The sequence below is a fragment of the Choloepus didactylus genome, chromosome X (genome assembly GCF_015220235.1).
Source record: "Choloepus didactylus isolate mChoDid1 chromosome X, mChoDid1.pri, whole genome shotgun sequence".
Lineage (NCBI taxonomy): Eukaryota > Metazoa > Chordata > Mammalia > Pilosa > Megalonychidae > Choloepus > Choloepus didactylus.
Window position 1 is genome coordinate 54166509 of NC_051334.1, and position 25881 is coordinate 54192389.

The window sequence follows — 25881 nt, forward strand, 5'->3', positions numbered from 1 at the left end:
GAAATGGGAAATCCAATTATGAAATTCTTATAGAAGGGTAAGGAGACTCCTAATAGCCAAACCCATCTTGAAAAAGTAGAATGAAGTTGGAGGGCTCACACTTCCTGATTTTAAATCTTATTATAAGAAAAAAATCAATTGGCCAATAGATGTGTGGCTTTATTCATGTGATCTCAGTATGATTCCATTGGTCTATATGTCTGCATTTTTGTGCCAGTACCACATTGCTTTCATTACTGAAGCTTGTAATAAGTTTGGAAATTGGGAAGTGTGAGTTCAAGATTGCTTCCCTTTTTCAGGATCATTTTGGCTATTCAGTGTCCCTTGCCCTTGTATATGAATTTTATGATTAGATTTCCATTTCTGTGAAGACGGCTGTTGGATTTTTTATTGAAATTGCATTAACTCTCCAGATTGCATTGGGTACTGTTTTAGTTTGCTAATGCTGCTGGAATGCAAAACACCAGAGTTGGATTAGCTTTTATAAAAGGGGTTTATTTGGTTACACAGTTACAGTCTTAAGGCCATAAAGTGTCCAAGGTAACAAATCAGCAATCAGGTACCTTCATGGGAGGATAGTCAATGGTGTCCAGAAAACCTCTGTTAGCTGGAAAGGCATGTGGCTGGCATCTGCTCCAAAGTTCTGGTTTCAAAATGGCTTTCTCCCAGAACATTCCTCTCTAGGCTGAAGTTCCTCAAAAATGTCACTCTCAGTTGCTCTTGGGGCATTTGTGCTCTCTTAGCTTCTCTGGAGCAAAAGTCTGCTTTTAAAGGCCATCTCCAAAATGGCTCTGTAAGCTGAAGCTCCACTCTCAGTTCCAGTGCATTTTTCCAAGTGTCCCTCTTGGCTGTAGCTCCTCTTCTAAACGTCACTCACAGCTGCACTGAGTTCCCTCTGCCTGTCACCTCATTTATATGGCTCCACTGATCAAGGCCCACCCTGAATGGGTGGGGCCATGCCTCCATGGAAATATCTCAGAGTTTTCACCTACAGTTGGGTGGGGCGCATTTCCATGCAAACAACCTAAACCAAACATTCCTACTTAATCCCCACTAATATGTTGCCCCACAAGATTGCATCAAAGAATATGGCTTTTTCTGGGGGACATAATACATTCAAACCAGCACATTCCACCCCTGGACCCCAGAAAAACATATTCTTCTCAAATAAAAAACATATTCACCCAATCACAATATCACAAAAACTTTTTCTCATTTCAGTAACAATAGGTAAGTACAAGTTCCCATCAAAATCAATTATAGGCATAATTTTCCTTTAGCTGTGGATCTGTGAACTTAGAACAAGTTATGTCCTTCCAATATACAAATGAGGGACAGTCACAGGATAAACATTCCCATTGTCATAAGGAAAAACAGTAAGGAAAACAGGGTTTAAGGGACCAAAACAGCTCCTAAAACCTGCAGGACAAACTCCATTAGATTTCTTTTTTTTTATGTCAAAGTGTTTTTATTGATAATTTAAGATCCTGACAACCAACGGCAAGTAGTGGTGTGGCATAACCAATTGGTAGCTAACCTTAGGGAACCACTGGGAGACAATATAAGTTGTCACAATATAGGGCATATAGGAAATTTGAAAATCTCTATTTTTTTCCATTGTTGTCAATTAAGGCCCAATCATGTGCTAAATACTCTATTAAGCACCTTACATATTATTTCATTTAATACAATGCCCTTTGAGATGAGGTTTATTAAGTTTTTTATACTATTTTATAGATGAGGAAATTATAGCTCATAGAGCGTAACTAGCCCTCAAAATTCCACCTAGAAAGTGACATGTCCTGGGTACAATATTAACTACATTTTCAATCTTTATATATAATTTTAAAAAACCAGAATTCATGTATATTTTATATTTTGTTCACATGTATTTTCTTCAATTCATACTTGTTCTCAAGTACAAAAAAAAATTCTGCTACAATATCTAGTTTCTCTCCACAACTTAAATTACATGGTAGCATCAATATGTATTGCCTTATATAATCATATTCCTACAGCAATAAAACTAGGGGAAAAAATTGCAATTGGCATAAATAGAATAGCAAAATTAGTTACACAACAAAAGCTGACGAAATTTTAACCCTTCATATTCTGGAAACAAGATTTGTCATTCAATAGTAATTATAGTTTTTCAACTGGAAGATATACCTTAGGGGAAGACTCTTAGGGTTAAACTCAAATATGGCTATATCCATACTTAGGAGCACTTTGAGAACTTAAGGCTGAAAGTCCCACACTGTGTTTGTTGTCAGTCCATTGTTTTCCTGCCTAGTAGGCTCTGGAAGCAAATATTCTACTACTTTGTGCAGTTGATTCTAAACGCTGTGCCCACTGAATTGGGGTCACCCAGGGTCACCAATCAGTACTCAAGTTTTGTAGGTCCAAAAGCACTTCTTCAGCCATTGATGAAGACTGTCTACAAGGGCTTCATCATAAAACATATCTCCAAGAAGAACAAGGTCCCACTTACCTTGTTCTAAATCCAAAACGTTTTGGGTTAAAATGGGAAAAGGATCCAGTTGGTTCAATTCACAATTTAGTGTAATAGCCATTCCTGCAAGAGGGTCTATGTCATTGGCCAACATCCTGGATGCCCCACTCATTTTAGCAGCAATAGCTGTAGCTCCACATCCACTCCCAAGATCTAATACAGAATTTCCTCTGACGGTGTCAGGATTATCTAAAAGATACCTAGATAGGGCTTGGCTTCCTGGCCAGTAGATTTCCCAGTAAGGATTACAGCTTTTTCCCATCAGAACTTGCAACTAGGGGTCAAAACCACAACTGGATTTCAGGGGTGAGGCTGCCACTCCGGGTGGCTTCAGTGTTTTCTTCCAGGAAAGCTTTCATCTCAGAGCCCAAAAAGCTTCCAGCTCCTCTCCAGGGGCAGTGGCCCCAAGGAAACAAGGAAAGACCACTGTTTCTCACAGTCTTTGGAAGGAAACTACAGCAGTTTGTGGGAAATAGTATGAATACTTTCCAACATAGGCTGAAAGCCATCAGGCTTTTTCCAGGACATGTGTTTCCATTGATAAGGGTTGCTCCCCATGGGGAAAGAACAGGGTCTGGCTCCCAACTTGACCTCAGCTGAATCCCTGGTCTGGCTCTGCTAAGACCACAGATCTTAAAGTAAAGCAAGGCAGGCAGGTGGCTCTGTGGCTCATTTCCATGCATTCTTTACCTCCACTCCATTAGATTTCAAAGTCAGAGTCATTAACAGAGAGAGGTTGCATCCTTGGGGCTTGAGAGAGTGGGAGTCTAACCCTTCCTAAGGGCCTTTGTGGCAGCCCTTTCCTCTCCAAACACTTAGGTGAGTGCTCCAATGTATCCACACATTGGGGATACCACCTTCTTGGTCCCACCCTCCTCAAACATTGGGGCAGCTCCCAGATGCCCTTCCATCTCTGGGGCACACACTCAACCCCTTCAGAACAGTGTGGTGGCAGCCAGGCTCTCCCCAATTCCCTGGGAATATGCTCCACCCTCTTTGGGGCTTGGGGTGGCAGAACATTTCCTGAGCATCGAGGTGGAAGGCCCACCCTTGACCTCCAGGGCAAACTCACCCTTTCCATGCATGTGGGCTGCTCTGCTATCCCAGCCTGAGACTTCTTGACTCCATACCTCAACCTCCATGGCTCTGTCTTTGAAGAAATTTTTCCTTCAATTTGTTCCTTATCTGTCTCCTCCAGTCCAGACTGACAACATCTCTGTCTATAAAGATCTTGCAAAAATTCTGTTGGTTTCACATGAAGCACACAGGGGTCAAAGCCATCAGACAATAGGACTTTCCACAAATCCTTTCTGCTTAACTCCTTTTTCAATCTTGGATTGTACTGAAATGGTGGCTGGGTTCCATGTTTGGTTACATCCTCATGTTGGGATGCAAGCTTCTGGGATTTCACTCCCTTGAAGCTGGTAATTTTCCAAGCCATCAGCTTCTGGTTTCTTTGAACCCAGGAGTTCAGTTCTAAGTTTATCTCTCTCCGCTCAACATTTTACTCTAAGCTGCAAGGAGAAGCCAGGGTACATCCTCCACATATACTCTAGAGGTCTCCTTAGCTAAATATTCCAGGCTGTCACTTTCAAATTCTTCCTTCCTTCTGACACCAGGATTCAATTTTGCCAAATTCTCTGCCACTTTAAAACAAGGATCACCTTTTTCCAGTTCACAACAACACATTCATCATTTCTGCTCAAGGCCTCATCAGAAGTATCTTTAGAGTCCATATTTCCACAAACAGTCTCTTCAAAGCAGTTTAGGCCTTTTCTATCAAGCTCCTCACAATCCTTCCAGAATCTCCCCTTATCCATTTAAAAAGCCACTCCAACATGTTTGGTATTTGCAAACACAGCAGCAAAAGCACCCCACTTCTCTGGTACCAAAATCTATTCTAGTTTGCTAATGCTGCTGGAATGCAAAACACCAGAGATGGACTGGTTTTTACAAAAGGGGGTTTATTTGGTTACACAGTTACAGTCTTAAGGCCATAAAGTGTCCAAGGTAACACATCAGCAATTGGGTACTTTCACTGGAGGATGGCCAATGGTGTCCAGAAAAACCTCTGTTAGCTGGGAAGACACATGGCTGGTGTCTGCTCCAAAGTTCTGGTTTCAAAATGGCTTTCTCCTAGGATGTTCCTCTCTAGGCTGCAGTTCCTCAAAAATGTGACTCTTAGTTACACTTGGGATATTTGTCCTCTCTCAGCTTCTCCAGAGCAAGAGCCGTCTTCAAACTGTCTCTCATCTGCAGCTCCTGTGCTTTCTTCAAAGTATCCCTCTTGGCTGTACCTTCTCTTCAAAATGTCACTTACAGCTGCACTGAGTTTCCTCTGCCTGTCACCTCATTTATATGGCTCCACTGATCAAGGCCCACCCTGAATGGGTGGGGCCACATCTCCATGCAAGTATCTCCTCAGAGTTATCACCTACACTTGGGTGGGGTGCATTTCCATGCAAATAACCTAATCCAAACATTCCCACTTAATCCCCACTAATATGTCTGCCCCAGAAGACTGCATCAAAGAATATGGCTTTTTCTGGGGGACATAATACATTCAAACCAGCACAGGTACTGTGCCAGTTTGTATATACTATGTCTCCCAGAAAAAGCCATATTCTTTAATGCAACCTTGTGGGAGCAGTCTGATTAATCCTTCTGATTAGGGTGTGACTTCTTGATTGAATGCATCCATTCAGATTAGACCCCACACATTCAGGGTAGGTCTTGATTAGTTTACTGGAGTCCTTAAAGGGAACTCCTACAGAAGACAGCAGAGAGATGAAAATACCCTGAGATGTGCTAAGCCAAGGCCCATATACTTGCTGATGCTTTGAGGTGCTAGTGCAGAGTTTGCTCCAGAGAAGCTGAGAGACAAGCCCAGAGACATTTTGGAAAACACCATTTTGAAATGCAATCCAGGAGCAAAGGAGCAGAAGATGTCAGCCACATGCCTTCCCAGCTGACAGAGGTGTTCTGGACACCATCAGCCATTCTTCAGCAAAGGTATCCTCTTGTTAATGACTTATTTTGGACACTTTTATGGCCTTAGAACAGTAAATTTATAGTCAAATAAAACCGCTTTATAAAAGCCAATCCATTTCTGGTATTTTGCACAGCAGCAGCATTAGCAAACTGGAACAGACTTTGGTATCAGAGAAGTGGGGTGCTGCTGAGTTTGTCAATACCCAATATGTTGGAATGGCTTTTTAAATGGATAAGGGGAAGATTCTGGAAGAATTGTGAGGAGATTTATAGAAAAGGCTTAGAATGCTTCAAAGAGACTGCTGGTAGAAAAACAGGCTCTAAAGATACCTCTGATGAGGCCTTAAACAAAAATGATGAATGTGTCATTGCCAACTGGAAGAAAGGTGATCCCTGTTTTAAAGTGGCAGAGAATTTGGCAAAATTGAGTCCTGGTGTGAGATGGAAGGCAGAATTTGAAAGTGATAAGCTGAAATACTTACCTGAAAGGCTCTCCAAGCTAACAGCTGAAAATGCAGCCTGGCTTCTCCTTGCAGCTTATAGTAAAATGCTAGAGGAAGAGACAAGCTGAGAATGGGATTCTTGGTTACAAAGAAACCAGAAATTGATGGTTTGGAGAACACTGGGCTTCCAGAAACAGAGACCCCAGAGGCCCTGTGTGAGGATTTAACCAAACATAGAACACAACTGCCATTTCAATACGTGTCAGGATTGGAAAAGGAGTTATCCAGAAAGGATTTGTGGGAAGTCCTATTGTCTGATGGTTTTGACTCCTGTCAGCTTCATGCCAAGCCAAATTTTTTGTGAGATCTGTATAAATGGAACCATTGCCAGCCTGGATTGGAGGGGATGGAGAAGGGATAAATTGAAGGAAAAATTTCTTCAAAGACAGAACGATGGGAGTTGAGGTCTGAAGTCAAGAAATCTTGGGCAAGGAGAGGAGAGCAGCCCATGCATGTGGGAAGGGTGAGTTTGCCCTGGGGGCAGAGGGTAGGCCTTTCTCCTAGATGCTCAGGAAGAGTGCTGCTGCTCCAGGCCTCATAGAGGGTGCAGCACATTCCCCACTGTTTGGAGAGGGGAGAGACTTTGCTCTGGAGAGCAAAGTCCAGGTGGTGCCATGATGTTTGATGAGGGTGGGGCCTAGAAGAAGGCGGTCTCCTCAATGTGTGGATGTGTTGGAGAACTCACCTAAGCACTTAGAGAAAAGGGCTGCCACAAAGGCCCTTGGAAAGGGTGGGACTCCTGCTCTCTCAAGCCCCAAAGATAAAATATCATTCTATAAATGACTCCCAGACTTTGAAATCTAATGAAATTTGCCCCGCAGGTTTTTGGAATTCTTTTGGTCCTGTGAACCCTGTTTTCCTTTCAATTTCTCCCTATGGCAATGGGAATGTTTATTCTATGTCTGTCCTTCCTTGGTATATTGGTCGCAAATAACTTATTCTAAGTTTCACAGGTCCACAGCTAGAGTGGAATTTTGCCTAAGGACAGACATGACTATAACTGATTTTGATATTGTTACTGAAATGATTTAAATTTTTGTGATATTGTGATGGAATGAATGTATTTTGTATTTGGAAAGAATATGTCTTTTGGGGGTTCAGGGGGTGGAATGTGCCAGTTTGTATATATTATGTCCCTTAGGAAAGGCCATATTCTTTAATGCAATCTTGTTGGGGCAGATTTATTAATCATTTTTGATTAGGGAGTGACTTCTTGATTGAATGTTTCCATGGAGATTTGACTCTGCTCCAGTTTACCGGAGTCGTTTAAAGGGAGCTCTCACAGAGAGTAGAGAGAGGAAAATGATCCAGGATATGCTAAGCCAGGACAGAGATATTAGATGCTTGGAAGCTGCAGAGTTGCTTGATGATGCTTTTGAGATGCTAGCCCAGAGTTTTCTCCAGAGAAGCTAAGAGAGGGCAAAATGTCCCAAGAGAAGCTTATGCTTAGAGATGCTTAGAGACGCTTGGAGCTGTGGACAGAGGAAATTTGGAAATGCTAAGCTAAGAGATGAAACCGGGAGATTGCCCTGGAGAAGTGCAGACACCAGCCACATGCCTTTCCTACTGACAAAATTGTTCCAGATGGCATTGACCATTCTTCAGTGACGGTATCATCTTATTGATGCCTTAGTTTGGACACTTTTATAGCCTTAGGACTGTAAGTTTGTAACTGATTAAATACCCTTTATAAAAGCCAATTTCTGGTATTTTGCATAATGGCAGCATTAGGAAATTGGAACAGGTACTATTGACATCTTAGTTGTATTAAGGCTTCCAATCCCTGTAGGTTTCTGCATACAGGTGTTTCAGATTTGCTTACATTTATTCCTTGATAATTGATTCTTTGAATTGCCACTGCAAATGGAATTTTTATTCCTGACATTTTTAGATTGTTCATTGTTGGTTTATAGAAGCACCACTGATTTTTGTGTATTGATCTTTTACCCTACCACATTGCTGAATTCATTTATTAGCTCTAGTAGTTTTCTTGTAGATTCTTCTGGATTTTCTATATATTGTATCATTTCATCCGCAAATAGGGATAGTTTTACTGTTTTCTATATAATTTGGAAGTCTTTCAATTCTTTTTCTGGCCTAATTTCTCTGGCTGGCACATCCAGTAGAGTGTTGAATTGCAAAGGTGATAGTGGGCATCCATGAATTATTCTTGATCTTAGGGGGAAAGCTTTAAGTCTCTCAGCTTTGAATATGATGCTAGCTGTGTGTTTCTCATAGATGTACTTTGTCATGTTAAGCATGTTTCCTTTATATTCCCATTTCTCTGGGTGTGTTTACCAAGATAGGTGCTAGCTTTTGTCAAATGCTTTTCCTGGGTCAATTGAGATGACCATCTCTTTTTTCATTCCATTAATGCATTGTATTACACTGATTGATTTTCTTTTGTTGAACCATCTTTGCATTCCTGGGATAAATCTCATTTTATTATGATTTATAATCCTTTTGAAATGCTTATTTGCTCCTTTTGTTTGCACTCTCCAACCCCACACTATGCCTCTTATCTAAACATGCAATTTTAATGTATTTTATGTGTATCACTCTCTATGCTTGATTCAAAATTGGGTACTCTCAGACATGTGCTCTTGATTAATAGATTGAGGAATTAATGTTATTAATGTATTAATGTCATCAATTTTATTAATATATTAATGTTATTAACATATCAATGTAATTAATGTATTAATGTTAATGCATTATATAATATATATATCCCATCCTGCTTGTTTTTTACAGTTTTATTGAGGTATAACTAACTTTCAATAAACTACATATACTTCAAATGTATAATCTGATGAGTTTGGCCTATCTGTGATCATTAGCATCTTTTCATTTTTTTCTTCTGAACTTTAACGTATATACATAACAGCAATAACATTCAATGTATGATTTCAAAGTAGTCAGAGAGCAAATCTCAAAGAATGTCATGGGTCACATTCCACAACTTCAGTCATTTCCATTACTGTAAAATATAACATACATACAGAAAGGTGTCATCACTCAATGTACAGCTCAACAAGAAGTCATACAGGTAATTTCAAAAATTGTTATGGGTTACAGTTCCACAATTTTAGTTCTTTCCTTGCTATGCAATACAAGGTATGTACAGAAAGGTGAAGACCTTCAAGGCACAATTCAATGATCAGCTATAGAGCAAATCCCAAGAGATGCTATAGGCTATAGTTCCACCATGTCATTTACCTCCTTCCAGCCATTCCAACACCCCAGCCTCCAAATATATATACATTATATAAAGTTTGTATATACATAATTATATAAAGTTTCAGTATTGTGTCAGTTTGGATGTATTATGTTCTCCAAAATGACATGTTCTTTAATGCAATCTTGTGGGGAAGATGTATTAGTGCTGATTAGGTTGAAATCTTTGGATTAGATTATTTCCATGGAGGTGTGGCCCCACCCATTCAGCATGGCTCTTGATTAGTTTACCAGAGCCCTATAAAAGCTCAGATAGAAGGAGCTCAGTGCTGTGCAGCTTAGAGAGACATTTTGAAGACAGCCATTGAAAGCTGATGCTGACATTTTGGTGAATGCCGTTTTGAAATGCAACCTGGGAGCAAGCAGATGTCAGCTTCCCAGCCAACAGAGGTTTACCAGACACCAATGGCCCTTCTTCAGTGAAGGTATACTGATCTTTATGCCTTGGTCTGTACACTTTCATGGCCTTAAGACTGTAACTTTGTAACCAAATAAACACCCTTTATAAAAGCCAGTCCATTTCTGGTATTTTGCATTTCAGGCAGCACTTGTATTTCTGGCACCAGAACAGATTTTGGTACCAAAGGAGTGGGGTGCTGCTGCATTTGCAAATACCAAACATGTTGGAATGGCTTTTTAAATGAGTAAGGGGAAGATTCTGGAAGAATTGTGAGGGGCCTGATAGAAAAGGCCTAGACAGCTTTGAAGAGACTCTTTGTAGAAATATGGACTCTAAGTACTTCTGATGAGACCTTGAACAGAAATGTTGAATGTGTCATTGCAAACTGGAAGGAAGGAGGATCCTTGTTTTAAAGTGGCAGAGAATTTAGCAAAATTGCATCCTGGTTTTGGATGGAAGGCAGAATTTGAAAGTGATGAGCTGGGATACTTACCTAAGGACATCCCCAGACTATGTGTGGAGGCTGTAGCCTGGCTTCTCCTTGCAGATTTTATACTAAAATGTGACAGGAGAGGGATAAGATGAGAACTGAACTCTTGGGTACAAAGAAACCAGAAATTGATGGTTTGGAAAATTCTGGGCTTCCAAAATTGAGACCCCAGAAGCTACAGATCCACATGAGAATTTAACCAAATGTGGAACCCAACCACCATTTCAGTACAAGCCAGGATTGGAGATGTAGTTATCCAGAAAGAATTAATGAAAACTCCTATTGTTTCACTGCTTTGACCCCTGTGAACTACCTGCCAAGCCTACAGAATTTTTGTGAGATCTATATAGACAGGAGCACTGCTGGTCTGGATTGGAGGGGACAGAAGAAACAAATAGAAGGAAAAATTTCTTCAAGGACAAAATCATGGAAGTTGAGGTCTGGAGTCAAGAGGTCTGAGGCAGGGAGAGTGGAAAAACCCATGCACATGGAAAGGGTGAGTTTGCTCCAGAGGCAGAGGGTGAGCCTTCTGCCCTGATGCTCAGGAAAGTGCTGCCATCCCAGGCCTCAGAGAAGGTGTAGCACATGCCCTGGGGATTGAGAAGAGCCTGGCTGCCACCCCACATTTTGGAGAGGGGAAAGCCTTTGCCCTGGAGAGGCAGAGTCTGAGTGGCACCCTGATGTTTCAGGAGGGTAGGAATGAGAAGAAGTTGGTCTCCCCAATGTGTGGATATGTTGAAGCACTCACCCCAGCATTTGGAGAGAAAAGGGCTGCTTCAAACACCCTTAGAAAGGGTTGGATTCCTGCTCTCTTAAGCCCCAAGGATAAAAACATCATTGCGTAAGTGACTCTCAGACTTTGAAATCTAATGGAGTTTGCCCTGTGGGTTTTAGGAAGTTTTGATCCTATAAACTCTGTTTTCCTTTCAATTTCTCCCTATGGCAATGGGAATGTTTATCCTATGACTGTCTCTCCTTTGTATATTGGCAGCAGATAACTTGTTCCATGTTTCACAGGTTCACAGCTACAGGGGAATTTTGTCCTAGGACAGACCATGCTTGTAACTGATTTTGATGGGATCTTGTACTTACCTATTTTTACTGAAATGATTTAAGTTTTTGTGATATTGTGATGGGATGAATGCACTTTGTATTTTGGGGTCCAGGGGATGCACTTTGTATTTTGGGGTCCAGGGGGTGCACTTTGTATTTTGGGGTCCAGGGGGTGGAATGTGCTAGTTTGGATGTTTTATGCCCCCAAAATGCCATGTGTTTTAACACAATCTTGTGGGGCAAGTGTATTAATGTTGATTAGGTTGGAATGTTTGGATTAGGTTGTTTCCATGGAGATGTGACCCACTCAACTGTAGGTAATAACTTTGATTAGATTATTTCCATGGAGCTGTGGCCCTGCCCATTCAGCATGGCTCTTGATTAGTTTACCAGAGCCCTATAAAAGCTCAGACAGAAGGAACTCAGTGCTGCAGCTTAGAGAGACATTTTGAAGATGGCCGTTGAAAGCTGACACTGACATTTTGGAGAACGCCATTTTGAAATGCAACCTAGGAGCAAGCAGATGTCAGCCATGTGATTTCCCAGCCAACAGAGGTTTACTGGATGCCAATGGCCCCTCTTCAGTGAAGGTATACTCATGTTTATTCCTTGGTTTGGACACTTTCATGACCTTAAGACTGTAACTTTGTAACCAAATAAACACCCTTTTTAAAAGCCAGTCCATTTCTGGTATTTTGCATTTCTGGCAGCATTAACAAACTGGAACAAGTATTCGTAGATTTTTTTCAATCTTATATTGCTTGTTGCTACTCCTTCCTCTCACCACATCTCTTTTTCCTACTTCAGGGGTATCTAGGCATGAGCAACCTAACTTGTTCATATTCAAAGGGGGTGGCAATATTATGGGGAAGGGGGCCACATCTAATAGTTGATCTTAAAGAGGCTGTTGCCTCTGGGTTTTAGGACTGTTCTGGTATAGGAACACTAATGGATTTAAGATTCTGAAAGATAAAACACAATGAGTGCATCTTTTATAGAATATCAGTTAGGGACCTAGGTATTTGGGGAATAGTTTTGGTAAGCACATGGCATGCTGTGGCCAACTTGAATACCTAACTGGAGCTTGCATAAGAGATACCTCCAGGGTAGCCTCTTGACTCTATTTGGGATCTCTCAGCCATTGTGACTTCAGCTTATTACCTTTCTTTTTCCCCTTTTGGTCAAGTAGGCATTTTCAATCACTCACTGCCAGGGCCAGTCTCATTCCTGGAATCATATTACATATCATTCCCCTGGTCATGTCCCTCATGGTGCGGGGGTTAATGAATTTGCTGAGTTGGGATTAGAGAGTTAGGCCACATCTAAGCAACAAGGTGGTTGCCTGGAGTCACCTCTTAAGCATAATTATAGAAGGACTCAGCCTCTAATTCACAACACTAAATTTCACAAGAGCAAGTCTCAAGTCAAGGGCTTGACTTATTAAGTCATTGGTTCCCAACTTGACTTAATATGTATTCTATCCCAAGATAAATGATCAGTTTCTTTTATTATTTTCACTTAGTTGTACAATCATCATCACTCTCAACTTTAAAAACTTATCATATCATAATACATCCCAGAGCTCTTATCAGCTGCTAATTATTCATCCCTGGTATTAGTGTAGAGTTGGTAAGATATTCCTATTAAATACAGTCATTAATACATAAAGAGTAGGTTTTCAATACCACTCTGCTATTAATCCTCTGCAGCAGTGTCATACCTTATCAGTATATCATGCTACACTTTTTTAGGTTTTTGGAGCTACTCTGTGGGTTACTTGCTGTGCAAGTTTGACTATATTGTGTCACCCAAACACCATTATCTTTGATGTAATCTTGTGTGGGCAGACGTTATCAGTTTTGATTAGATTTCCTTGAGTGTTTCTTTGGAGATGTGCCCCACCCAGCTGTGGGTGATGACTCTGATCGGATATTTCCATGGAGGCATGGCCCCACACATTTAGGATGAGCCTTGATCAGTGGAGCCATATAAATGAGCTGATGGGCAGAGGGAATTCAGTGCAGCTGTGAGTGATGTTTTGAAGAGGAGCTACAGCCAAGAGGGACACTTTGAAGAAAGCACAGGAGCTGCAGATGAGAGACATTTTGAAGACGGACGTTGAAAGCAGACTCTTGCTCCAGAGAAGCTAAGTGAGGACAAATACCCCAAGTGCAACTAAGAGTGACATTTCTGAGAAACTGCAGCCTAGAGAGGAACGTCCTGGGAGAAAGCCATTTTGAAACCAGAGCTTTGGAGCAGATGCCAGCCACATGCTTTCCCAGCTAACAGAGGTTTTCTGGACACCATTGGCCATCCTCCAGTGAAGGTACGTGATTGCTGATGTGTTACCTTGGACACTTTATGGCCTTAAGACTGTAACTGTATAACAAAATAACCCCCCTTTTATAAAAGCCAATCCATTTCTGGTGTTTTGCATTCTGGCAGCATTAGCAAACTAGAACACTTGCTTTTGAGCAACCACTTAAGAACTTGTTCACCTACAATGCATCACTGATGCTTATAACCCCATTAGTGAACTGAAGCCACTCCATATCATTAAGATCACCCTCATTATCACATCTGTACATGTCGGATTATTGTACCCCCTTCACTAGGTTCTGACTATCTTTAGGTCTCCTATTTTCCATTTTTTAAGATGCTTATTTCACATTTTTCACAGAGTTCGCATTAGTGGTAACATACAATATCTCCCCTTTTGTGTCTGGCTTATTTCACTCAGCATCATGTACTCGAGGTTCATACAGATTGTCATATGTTTCATGACATTGTTTCTTCTTACTGCTGTGTAGTATTCCATCATGTATTTTTACCATATTTTGTTTATCCACTCATCTGTTGAAGGACATTTGGATTGTTTCCATCTCTTCACAATTATGGGCAATGCTGCTATGAACATCAGTGTGCAAATATCTGTTCATGACACTGCTTTCAGATCTTCCAGGTATATATCAAGAAGTGAAATTCCTGGATCGTAGTGCAACTTGGTATCTAGTTTTCTGAGGAACCACCAAATAGTACTCCTGAGTACTATTATACAGTCCCACCAGCAATGAATAAGGGTTCCAATTTCTCCTCATTCTCTCCATCATTTGTTTAATGGCAGCCATTCTAATTGGTGTGAAATGATATCTCATTGTGGTCTTAATTTGCATCTCCCTAATAGCTGGTGAAGATGAACATTTTTTCATGTATTTTTTATCCATTTATGTTTCTTCTTCAGAGAAATGTCTTTTCATATCTTCTGCCCATTTTATAATTGGGCTGTTTGTACTATTGTTATTGAGTTTTAGGATTTATTTATATATACAAAATATCAATCTCTTATCAAATACATGGTTTCCAAATACTTATTCCCAGTGAGTTGGCTGTCTCTTCACACTGACAAATTCCTTTGAGGCGCAGAAGTAAGTTTGAGGAGTTCCCATTTATCAATTTTTTTTTATTGCTTATTCTTTGGATGCAAGCAACCTCCTAATACTAGGTCTTCAAGATGTTTCCCTATATTATCTTCTAGGATTTTTATGGTACTGTCTCTTATATTGGGGCTTTGATCCACTTTGAGTTAATTTTAGTGTAGGTGTGAGGTAGGGGTCCTCTTTCGTTCTTTTGGTTATGGATATCCAATTCTCCCAGCCCCATTTTTTGAAGAGACTGTTATGTCCCAGTACAGTGGATTTGGGAACCTTATCAAAAATCAGTCAACCATAGATCTGGGGGTCTATTTCCAAATTCTCAATTTGAGTCCATTGATCAATATGTCTATCTTTGTGCCAATGACATGATGCTTTGACTACTGTGGCTTTATAGTAAGCTTCAAAGTCAGGGTTTGTAAGTCCTCTCACTTTGTTTTACTTTGTTAGTATGGTTTTAGCAATTTGAGACATAATTCCTTTCCAAATAAATTTCTTAACTAGCTTTCCCAAATCTGCCAATAAGGTTGTGGGAATTTTTATTGGAATTGCATTGAATCTGTTTGGGTAGGATTGACATATTAATGACATTTAGCTTTCTGATCCAAAAACGTAGAATATATTTCCATCTCTTTAGGTCCCCTTCTATTTCTTTTAGTAAAATTATGTAATTTCTGTGTAGAGGTGTGCCAGTTTGTATATTTATGTCCCCCAGAAAAAGCCATATTCTCTAATGCATTCTTGTGGGGGCAGATGTATTAGCATGGATTGGGTTGGAACCTATTGGTTCAGTGTCCATGGAGATGTGACCCACACAACTGTAGGTGATAACTCTGACTGGATAATCTCCATGAAGGCATGATTCTGCCCATTCTGTGTGGGCCTTGTGTAGTTTACTGGAGCACTATATAAGCTCAGACAGAAGGAGCTCCTAGTGAGCTGGAGCTGAGACAGACATTTTGAAGATGGCTGTTGGAAGCCAATGCAGACATTTTGGGGAATGCCATTTTGAAACACAACCTAGGAGCAAGCAGATGCCCACCACATGCATTCCCAGCTAACAGAGGTTTTCCAGATGCCAAAAGCCTTTCTCCAGTGAAGGTACCCTTTGTTGATGGACACTTTATGGCCTTAAGACTGTAACTGTGTAACCAAATAAACCCCCTTTTATAAAAGCCAATCCATTTCTGATGTTTTGCATTCTGGCAGCATTAGCAAACTAGAACAAGAGGTCTTTTACATCCTTGGTTAAGTTTATTCCTAGATACTTGACTTTTTTAGTTGCTGTTGAGAATGAAATCTTTTTCTTGATTGACACTTCAGTTAGGTCATTTCTAGTGTATAGGAACATTAATGACTTTTGTAAATTAATCTTGTATCCTGCCACATTGCTAAATTTGTTTATTGGCTCTAGTAGCTGTGTCATTGATTTCTCAGGGTTTTCCAAATGTAAGGTTATATCATCTGCCAATAATGACAATTTTACTTCTTCCTTTCCAATTTGGGTGCCTTTTATTCCTTTGTCTTGCCTGATTGCTCTGGCTGGCACTTGTAGCTCAACGTTGAATAATAGTGGTGTCAGTGGGCATCCTTGCCTTGTCCTTGATCTTTGAGGGAAGGCTTTCAGTCTCTCACCATTGAGCAGTATGCTGGCTGTCAGTTTTTCATATATACCCTTTACCATATTGAGGAAGTTTCCTTCAATTCCTACCTTTTGAAGTGCTTTTACCAAAAAAGGATGCTGGATTTTGTTGAATTCTTTTTCAGCAACTATTGAGATAGTCTTTTGATTTTTCTCTTTTGATTTGTTAATGTGTTTTGTGTTACATAAATTGATTTTCTTATGTTGAATCATCCTTGCATGTCTGGAGTGAACCCCATTTGGTCATGGTGTATGATTTTTTTAAAGTGTCTTTGGATTTGATTTGCAAGTATTTTTGAGAATTTTTGCATCTATATTATTTAGGGAGATTGGCCTGTAGTATTCCTTTCTTGTCACATCTTATCTGGTTTTCATATTTGAGTGATGTTGGCTTCATAAAATGAATTAGGCAGTGTCCCTTTTTCATCAATTTTTTAAAGAGTTTGAGCAGGAATGGTGTCAGTTCTTTTTGGAAAGTTTGATAGAATTCTCACCCTGGGCTTTTACTTGTAGGAAGCTTTTGGATGACTGATTGGATCTCTTTGCTTGTGATTGGTTTGTTGAGGTCTTCTATTTCTTCTCTGGTCAGTCTAGGTTGTTCATGTGTTCACAGGAAATTATGCATTTCCTCTAAATTATCTATTTTGTTTGCATACAGTTGTTCATAGTATCCTCTTATGGTTTTTTAAATTTCTTCAGAATCCACAATCATATACCCTCTCTCATTTACTGTTTTATTTGGGTCTTCTCTTTTTTGACTTTGTCAGTCTAGGTAAGAGATTGTTGATCTTCTCAAAGAACTGACTTTCAGTTTTATTTATTCTCTCTATTGTTTTTTGTGCTCCATAGCATTTATTTCTGCTTCAATCCTAGTTATTTATTTTCTTCTTCGTGCTTTAGGATTAGTTTGCTGTTCATTTTCTAGCTTCTTTAGTTGTTCCATTAGTTCTTTGATTTAGCTCTTTCTTCCTTTTCAATGTATGCATCTTGAGCTGTAAATTTCCCCCTCAACCCCACCTTCACTGCATCCCATAAGATTTGATATGTTGTGTTCTTATTTCATTCATCCCTAGATATTTAGCAATTTCTCTTGCTATTTCTTCTTTGATCCACTGATTGTTTAGAAGTGTTGTTTTTAATAATTCAATTTTATTGAGATATATTCACATACCATGCAGTCATACAAAGTGTACAATCAATTGCTCACAGTACCACCATATAGTTGTGCATCCATCACCAAAATTAATTTTTGAACATTTTCATTACCACACACATAAAAGTAATAAGAATAAAAATTAAAGTGAAAAAGAACAATTAAAGTAAAAAAGAACACTGGGTGCTTTTTTTTTTGCCCCTGTTTTTCTACTCATCCATCCATACACTGGACAAAGGGGAATGTGATCCACATGGCTTTCCCAATTAGAAGTGTGCTTTTTAACCTCCAGATATTTGTGAATATTCTAGATCTTTGATAGTTATTGACTTCTAGTTTTATTCCACTGTGATCACAGAATGTGCTTTGAATAATTTCAATCTTTTTAAATTTATTGAGGCTTGTTTTGTGCCCCAGCATATGACCTATCCTGGAGAAAGTTCCCTGAGTACCAGAGAAGAATATATGTCCTGGTGATTTGGGATGTAATGCTTTATTTATGTCTAAGTCTATTTCATTTATCACATTGTTTAGGTTCTCAATTTCCTTATTGTTCCTCTGTCTGGTTGATTGATCTATAAGAGAGAGTGATATATTGAAGTCCCCAAAAATTATTGTGGAGACATCAATTGCTTCCTTTAGTTTTGCCTGTTGGTCTCATGTACTGTGGAGCACTTTGACTGGGTGCATAAACATTTATGATTGTTATTTCTTCTTGGTGAATTGTCCCTTTTATTAGTATACAATGTCTTTCTTTGTCTCTTATGGCATCCTTGCATTTAAAGTCTATTTTATCTTAAATTAATATTGCTACCCCTGCTTTCTTTTGGCTGTAGCTTGCATGGAATATTATTTTCCATCCTTTCACTTTCAATTTCTTTGCATCGCTGGGTCTAAGATGTGTCTCTTGTAAGCAACATATTGATGGTTCATATTTTTTATCCATTCTGCCAATCTATATCTTTTAATTGGGGAATTTAATCCATTCACATTCAATGTTGTTACTGTGAAGGCATTCCTTGAATCAGTCATCTTATCCTTTAGTTTTTATTTGTCAGATGTATTTTTCCCCTCTCTTTATTTCCTTTAAGGTACCCTTACTAAAACTCTTCTGTTCTGTACCCTTCAACAGACCTCTCTCTCCTTTCTTTTCTTCTCAGCTGGTAGAGTTCCCTTTAGTATTTCTTGTAGGGAAGGTCTTTTGTTAGCAAATTCTCTCAGCATTTGTTTTTCTGTGAAAATTTTAAGCTCTCCCTCAATTTTGATGGGTAGCTTTGCTGGATAAAGAATTCTTGGCTGGAAATTTTTCTCTTTCAGAATTTTAAATATGTCATACTGCTGCCTTCTTGCCTGTATGGTGCCCACTGGGTAGTCACTACTTAGTCTTATGTTATTTCCCTTTTATGTGGTGAACTGCTTCTCTCTTGCTGCTTTAAGTTTCTACTCTTCAGTGTTTGACAATCTGATCAGAATATATCTTGGAGTGGGTTTATTTGGATTTATTCTATTTGGAGTTCGTTGAGCATCTTTGATTTGCATATCCATGCCATTTAGCAGGTTTGGGAAATTTTCCCTAGCAATTTCTTTGAATGCTTTTCCTAATCCTTTACCCTTTTTTTCCCTTCTGAAACACCAATGATTTTTGTATTTGTGTGCTTCAAGTTGTCCATCATTTCCTTGAGATTCATGTAAAATTTTTCACCACTCATTCTTTTGTGCTTTCACTTTCCATCAAGCTTTCTTTGAGTTTGCTTATTTATTTCTCTACTTCTTCAAATCTGGTGTTTTATGTTTCAAGAATCTTTTAAATTTGATCAACAGTATTTTTTATTTCAATAGATCCACTCTTTTTAAAATTTACTCCTGCAAATTCTTCTTTATGCTCTTCTAGGGTCTTCTTCATGTCCATTATATACTGAGCCATGATACTGATATTTGTGAGTACTTTTTGACTTATTGCTCCAAGTTCTGCATCTCCTCTGTTTTTTTAATTTGGGCAGTAGGTTATCCATATCTTCTGCTTTCCTCATATGCTTTATAATTTTCTGTTGTTTTTGGCCTCTTGGCATTTGCTTATCTTGATAAAGTCTTCTAAGGATATGCAGGCTTATTTAAACAATTATCTATAATTTGACAGAGCTACAGCTTGGTGGAGTCATCTTTCCCTGACCTACCAGCAGATGGTGTTCCTGAGCCCCCTTTTACCCTCAAGCCATTTCCCCCCAACTTCATCTATGCACTGAGTGGGGCCCAAATCATGTGGAGGCCCAATCAGTGCATGAATTTTCCATGTGCAGTGAGAACCACCAGCACTGTGGGTGGGGGTCATGCCCTGAGCAGTTTTGCAGGGAATTCCCTCCAGGACACAGTGTTCCTGGCCATTCTGGGGCTGTGGGTGGAGTACCCTGGGGCTGCAAACCTGTGTATCTCCCCCTCCTTCTCAGATTCCCCACAGTCCTTCTATGCCATGGGCCCATGCATCCCTGTGATTGGCAGAGGGCTCCTGGCACTTCCATGTGGCACCCCTGCCTCTAGGCTGTGCACCCTGTGGGCTTCTGTGGAGGAAGAGTGGGCACCATCACAAGCCTGCTAAATCCCAGATTCTCTCAAGGAAACACTCAGCTGTGGTGCTGTGAGGGGTTGTCTTCTACCCAGCTGCAAAGATGGCTGCTTACAGTGTGGAAACTACCACCTTCTGTGATCTTCTGTCTGCTCCAAAGGCCAGTCCCTGACATGGGGGTTCTTGGCTGTGGGTCTGTGAAGAGTTATTACCCATGCCATGTACTGAGGAGCATGCCCAGGGCATGGAAGGGTACTCCTCACTGTGCTTGATTGCAGTTCCATTTGGCCATTCCCCAGCCACTTTCTGGGCTGAACACTCACCTGTCTGCTAATACAACCTCTCAGTTTCTCCATGTGCACAGTCACTATGGGTGTAGAAGTCCCTGCCCAGCCAGTGAAACCCTGGAGCCACCCTTCTGGATCACTTTCTGTCTCTATCTAGTGTTTTTCATGGAGAAGAATTTTGCTCTGTTTCTCTTAATCTGCCATCTTGGATCCCCACTGATTGCTGATTATTAGTTTTATATGCCAACTTGTCTAGGTCATAGTACCCATTTGCTCAATTAAACACTTATCTCTGTGCTTTTTAAAAGATATGTTGTAGATATGATTTACATCAACAATCAGTTGACTTTAGATAAAGGAGATCATCCTTGAAAATTTGGGTGAGCCTCATCCAATCAATTGAAAGGCCTGAAGACTAAAACTGAGACTTCCCTGGGGAAGAAGAAATTTCACCTGTGGATTATAGCATCAGCTCCTGCTGGAAAATTTCCAGCCTGCCCTTTCTGAAAGCCTGCATCATGGTCTGATCCTTCTACAGTTTCATAAGCCAATTCATAGCAATAAAACTCATATGTGTTTATATATATATATCTCCTAATGATTCTGTTTCTCAAGTGGAACACTGTTGATACAATATCCATAAGAACCAATAGTGTCCTTGTGCCCCTTTGAAATCTGCCATACTTTCTCCATGCCCCCATTACCAGGCATTGGTCTCCTTTCTGTCATAATAGATTAGTGTTAATTTTCTAGAGTTTTATATAAATGAAATCATATCCTCTGCATGATTTTTGTCTCAATTCTTTCAGGCAGCATATATTCAGATTCATTCATTTTGGCACATGTATCAATAATTCAATATTTTGTAAATGCTGAGTAGAATAAATCATATGACTATACCATAATTTGATTAGCCATCCTCTTGTTAATGACATTTGTGTTGTCTCTTGGTTTTTGGCCAGTACGTATAAAATTGCTATGAATATCCATATACAAGGATTTGTACCCTCAAGCCTGGAGAATTCACTTCTGAGTACTGGTAAATGAATACATGGGAGGAAACTTATTGAGGTCATGGAAAGGAACCATCACAGAGGAGCAGGTTGAATAATTTCTAGAGCTCTTACAAAGCTGAGAATACTTCATATTACCAATGGACAGAATGTAATATATGAGTAGAGCATGCAGAAGTGTACTGACAAATTAGTGAGGCCAAATTAGCTCTATAATAAATTCCTCTATTGTTCCTATTAATGTATCTTAAAAGCAAGTTTGAAGTAATAAAACTCTTTCCAAATTACCTAACTCCATTTCAAAACAAAAATGGAATGTATTTACTGGAAAAAAAATACACAGCAGCCAAAAGGTAATATTCATAGTGTTAAACAGGCAAGCAGGAAAATAAGATGTATATGGAGGAGAAAAACCAAACAATCAAGGAATAACTCAGAAATGACAAAGATGACACCATTAGGATAAGGACATTGATAGAGTTATTATAGCTAACTATATTCCATATGTTTGTAAGGTAGAGGTAAGCATGAACATGTTAATGAGACATATACAAGGTATATAAAAGGCCTAAATCAAGTTTCTAGAGGTTAAAAACACAATGTCCATGATCAAAAATACACTGGATGGAATTAACAGCCAAATAGACACTAAAAGAAATTATCAACTTGAAAGCATTACAACATAATTTATTTGAAATGAAACACAGTGAAAACTTAGATGTAATGGAAAAATTCCATGAAAGGCATAAACTATCAAAGCTCATTCAAGAGAAATAGATAAATTGAATAACTGTTTAACTAAGAAATTGAATAAGCAGTTAAAAACATTCATACTCAGGAAACTCCAACGCAGAGAAATTCACTGATTTATTCTACCAAACATTTAATGAGAAAAAAATTAATTCTGTACTAATTCTTCTAGAAAAATAAAGAACACACAATACTTTCAGTTGAATTCTATGATGCCTGCACTATGATGATACAAAGATGAGAAGATATTACAAGGAAAGACAACTAGAACCAATATGTCTCATGAACATAAAGGCAAAATACTTAATGTAATTTTAGTTAATCAAATCCAACAATACATAAAAATATTTTATGACTAGGTGTGCTCATCCCACAACTGCATGTATTGTTATATATTTGAAAATCAATGTAATCAATGACATTAATAATCTAAAATATTTATAATCATCTCAATAAATGAAGGAAAAATTTGAGAAGGTCCAACATCTTTTCCTGCTAAAAACTCTCAGCAAAACATGAATATAATGTAGGATATGACTCCCGGGGATGAATCTGGAACTGGCATCATGGGATTGAGAACATCTTGATGAAGAGGGGGAAATGAAATGAAATAAAATTTCATTGGCTGAGAGATTTCAAATGGAGTCAAGAGGTCACACTGGTGGACATTTTTATCCACTATATAGTTAACACTTTTTAGGTTTTAATGTTTTGGAATAGCTAGAAGTAAATACATGAAACTATCAAACTCCAACCAAGTAGCCTGGACTCTTGAAGATAATTGTATAACAATGTAGCTTACAAAGGGTGACAGCATGATTGTGAAAACCTTGTGGATCACACTCCCTTTATCCAGTGTATGGCTGGATGAGTAGAAAAATGGGGACAAAAAACTAAATAAGAAATAGGGTGGAATGGGGGGATGATTTGGGTGTTCATTTTACTTTTATTTTTTATTCTTATTCTTTTCTGGTGTAAGGAAAATGTTCAAAAATGGATTGGGGAGGGAGGCGGGGCAAGATGGCAGACTGGTGAGCTGTATGTTTTAGTTACTCCTCCAGGAAAGTAGGTAAAAAGCCAGGAACTGCGTGGACTGGACACCACAGAGCAATCTGTCTTTGGGCATACTTCATACAACACTCATGAAAACGTGGATCTGCTGAGATCACCGAAATCTGTAAGTTTTTGCGGCCAGGGGACCCGCGCCCCTCCCTGCCAGGCTCAGTCCCGGGGGAGGAGGGGCTGTCAGCTCCAGGAAGGAGAAGGGAGAATTGCAGTGGCTGCTCTCATCGGAAACTCATTCTACTGATTCAAACTCCAACCATAGATAGACTGAGGCCAGACACCAGAGACTCTGAGAGCAGCCAGCCCAGCAGAGAGGAGACGGGCATAGAAGGAAAACAACACGAGAAGCTCCAAAGTAAAAGCAGAGGATTTTTGGAGTTCTGGTGAACACAGAAAGGGGAAGGGCGGAGATCAGGCCTTGAGGCGCATATGCAAATCCCGAAGCAAGGCTGATCTCTCTGCCCAGGGCACCTTTCCTTAATGGCCCTGGTTGCTTTGTCTATTAGCATTTCAATAACCCATTAGATCTCTGAGGAAGGCCGTTTTTTTTTTTTTTTTTTTTTTTTAAATCCTTTTTGCTTTTTCTAAAACAATTACTCTAAGAAGCTCAATACAGAAAGCTTCAAAGAATTGAAATTTGGGCACGTCAAGTCAAGAGCAGAAATAAGAGAGCTCTGAGACAAAAGGCAATAATCCAGTGGCTGAGAAAATTCACTAAACAACACAACTTCCCAAGAAAAGGGGGGTGTCCGCTCACAGCCACCATCCTGGTGGACAGGAAACACTCCTGCCCATCACCAGCCCCATAGCCCAGAGCTGCCCCAGACAACCCAGTGTGACGGAAGTGCTTCAAATAACAGGCACACACCACAAAACTGGGCGTGGACATTAGCCTTCCCTGCAACCTCAGCTGAATGTCCCAGAGCTGGGAAGGGGGAGCAGTGTGAATTAACAGAGCCCCATTCAGCCATCATTTGAGCAGACTGGGAGCCTCCCAACACAGCCCAGCAGCCCAGAACTGCCCTGGGGGGACGGCACTCACCTGTGACATAGCACAGTCATCCCTCAACAGAGGACCCGGGGTGCACAGCCTGGAAGAGGGGCCCACTTGCAAGTCTCAGGAGCCATACGCCAATACCAAAGTCTTGTGGGTCAGTGGCAGAGACAAACTGTGGCAGGACTGAACTGAAGGATTAGACTATTGCAGTAGCTTTAAAACTCTAGGATCATCAGGGAGATTTGATTGTTAGGGCCACCCCCCCTCCCCGACTGCCCAGAAACACGCCCTACATACAGGGCAGGCAACACCAACTACACACGCAAGCTTGGGACACCAATTGGGCCCCACAAGACTCACTCCCCCACTCACCAAAAAGGCTAAGCAGGGGAGATCTGGCTTGTGGAGAACAGGTGGCTCGTGGACGCCACCTGCTGGTTAGTTAGAGAAAGTGTACTCCACGAAGCTGTAGATCTGATAAATTAGAGATAAGGACTTCAACTGGTCTACAAACCCTAAAAGAACCCTATCAAGGACAGCAAATGCCACGAGGCCAAAAACAACAGAAAATTATAAAGCATATGAAAAAACCAGACGATATGGATAACCCAAGCCCAAGCACCCAAATCAAAAGACCAGAAGAGACACACCTAGAGCAGCTACTCAAAGAACTAAAGATGAACAATGAGACCCTAGTACGGGATATGAAGGAAATCAAGAAGACCCTAGAAGAGCATAAAGAAGACATTGCAAGACTAAATAAAAAAATGGATGATCTTATGGAAATTAAAGAAACTGTTGACCAAATTAAAAAGATTCTGGACACTCATAGTACAAGACTAGAGGAAGTTGAACAACGAATCAGTGACCTGGAAGATGACAGAATGGAAAATGAAAGCATAAAAGAAAGAATGGGGAAAAAAATTGAAAAACTCGAAATGGACCTCAGGGATATGATAGATAATATGAAGCGTCCGAATATAAGACTCATTGGTGTCCCAGAAGGGGAAGAAAAGGGTAAAGGTCTAGGAAGAGTATTCAAAGAAATTGTTGGGGAAAACTTCCCAAATCTTCTAAACAACATAAATACACAAATCATAAATGCTCAGCGAACTCCAAATAGAATAAATCCAAAAAAACCCACTCCGAGACATATACTGATCACACTGTCAAACATAGAAGAGAAGGAGCAAGTTCTGAAAGCAGCAAGAGAAAAGCAATTCACCACATACAAAGGAAACAACATAAGACTAAGTAGTGACTACTCAGCAGCCACCATGGAGGCGAGAAGGCAATGGCACGATATATTTAAAATTCTGAGAGAGAGGAATTTCCAGCCAAGAATACTTTATCCAGCAAAGCTCTCCTTCAAATTTGAGGGAGAGCTTAAATTTTTCACAGACAAAGAAATGCTGAGAGAATTTGCTAACAAGAGACCTGCCCTACTGGAGATACTAAAGGGAGCCCTACAGACAGAGAAACAAAGACAGGACAGAGAGACTTGGAGAAAGGTTCAGTACTAAAGAGATTCAGTATGGGTACAATAAAGGATATTAATAGAGAGAGGGAAAAATATGGCAAACATAATCCAAAGGATAAGATGGCCGATTCAAGAAATGCCTTCACGGTTTTAACGTTGAATGTAAATGGATTAAACTCCCCAATTAAAAGATATAGATTCGCAGAATGGATCAAAAAAAATGAACCATCAATATGTTGCATACAAGAGACTCATCTTAGACACAGGGACACAAAGAAATTGAAAGTGAAAGGATGGAAAAAAATATTTCATGCAAG

At 39.9% G+C, this 25881-nt stretch overlaps 1 pseudogene; it reads right to left on the reverse strand.

Annotated features, from left to right (window-relative positions):
* Window positions 1-2237: 2237 nt before the first annotated feature.
* LOC119522144 lies at window positions 2238-3195 on the reverse strand (annotated as a pseudogene).
* Window positions 3196-25881: the final 22686 nt, after the last annotated feature.